At 34.6% G+C, this 1745-nt stretch overlaps 1 non-coding gene across 1 annotated transcript; it reads right to left on the minus strand.

Moving 5' to 3' along the window:
* Window positions 1-1269: 1269 nt before the first annotated feature.
* Window positions 1270-1378, minus strand: LOC112423632 (U6 spliceosomal RNA). The gene has a single exon (XR_003014110.1). It is a non-coding gene; the product is annotated as a U6 spliceosomal RNA (small nuclear RNA).
* Between the last annotated feature and the right edge of the window lie 367 nt (window positions 1379-1745).

The following is a 1745-nucleotide window of genomic DNA, read 5'->3' on the forward strand; positions in this document are numbered from 1 at the left end:
TCAACATAACCTTGAAGTACTATTTCAAAGTTTTCCCTGAGATTAAAATCTATTGTGAAAAGTGGAAGTATTTACAAATCTTCAGGGATTTCTAATTAAGCACACGATTTCCAAAATATTTATATTAATAAATTTTATTCATACAAATTTAACCTAGAGAGAGCTGAACATTTTTATCTGATAATTAGTCCCATACAACTCATTAACAGTAATATACTAAATAAATTTTATTATTTCTAGCCCTTCTATTTTTACAAAGAAAGAAACAGATCCTTTGTGAGTTTACCTTCTTGAAAATGTTAGGTAGTTTTAGATGTAAAACATATCCCCACATTTTATTTTAGTTTATTTTACATCTAAGGATTCAACTTTGTGAAAGCAAAAATCAAAAGTGTTCTTGAAATTTGAGCACTTAAGATAGGATCATGGATGCCTGAGGGATAATATTTGTCTCCCTATTTGAAAGTGACAATACCAATTTTAAAAATAAAAATAGACATGATTATAAGGAAACTTAGCACTTTCTGTAAGAGAAAAATAAACAAAGATGTTATAAAGTCAACATAAAGCACACAATGGAGCACTATTCAGCCATAACAAAGAATGAGATTCTGTCATTTGCAACAACATGAATAGAACTGGAGATCATTATGTTAAGTGACGTAATCCAGACACAAAAAGATAAACATCGCATGTTCTCACTTATTTGTGGTATCGAAAAATCAAAACAATTAAGCTCATAAACATAGTACAAGGATGGTTATCAGAGACTGGGAAAGGTAGTTGGGAGCTATGGGAAGGTGGGGATGGTTAATGGGTACAAAAAAATAGTTAGAATAAATAAGACCTACCATTTGATAGCACAACAGGGTAACTATAGTCTATAATAACATTTTTTTGTTATTATTATTCTTTTGAGAGGGAGTCTCACTCTGTCGCCCAGGCTGGAGTGCTGTGGCCGGATCTCAGCTCACTGCAAGCTCCGCCTCCCGGGTTCCCGCCATTCTCCTGCCTTGGCCTCCCGAGTAGCTGGGACTACAGGCGCCCGCCACCTCACCCGGCTAGTGTTTTTTTGTTTGTTTGTTTGTTTGTTTGTTTTTGGGTTTTTTTTCGTATTTTTTAGTAGAGACGGGGTTTCATCGTGTTAGCCAGGACGGTCTCGATCTCCTGACCTCGTGATCCGCCCGTCTCGGCCTCCCAAAGTGCTGGGATTACAGGCTTGAGCCACCACGCCCGGCCTATAATAACTTTTTAAAAAGATTTTAAGTTACAAATATTTAACAATTCACGAATTGTTAATTGTCATCTTTCCACAGGGACCACACTAATTCTCTCTGTAGCATTCCAATCTTAGTATACATGCTGCCAAAGCAAGCACAATATAGTCAGTAACAACGTACTTGTACATTTCAAAATAGAGGGTGTAAATGGATTGTTTGTAACACAAAGAATAAATGCTTGAGGGAATGGTTATCTCCAAAAATTATATGGTTAAAAAATGTGACTTCCTATTGTACACTTAAAAACAGTTAAAATAAAATAGTATGTCTTATAAAAATTTATCAAATCCACATAAAGCACAGAGAATTATTTTAGTAAGACACAAAATCTTTGCTATCTAGGTTAAAGGCAATAAATAGCAAACCAAGGAAATGAGCCCATCAAAATTGAGAAAACTTTGCTGAGATATTAAAGCATGTAATAGCTTTTCAGACTCAGGCATTATAAAACAAGTCAAACAAAAA

The sequence above is a fragment of the Macaca nemestrina genome, chromosome X (genome assembly GCF_043159975.1).
Source record: "Macaca nemestrina isolate mMacNem1 chromosome X, mMacNem.hap1, whole genome shotgun sequence".
Classification (NCBI taxonomy): domain Eukaryota; kingdom Metazoa; phylum Chordata; class Mammalia; order Primates; family Cercopithecidae; genus Macaca; species Macaca nemestrina.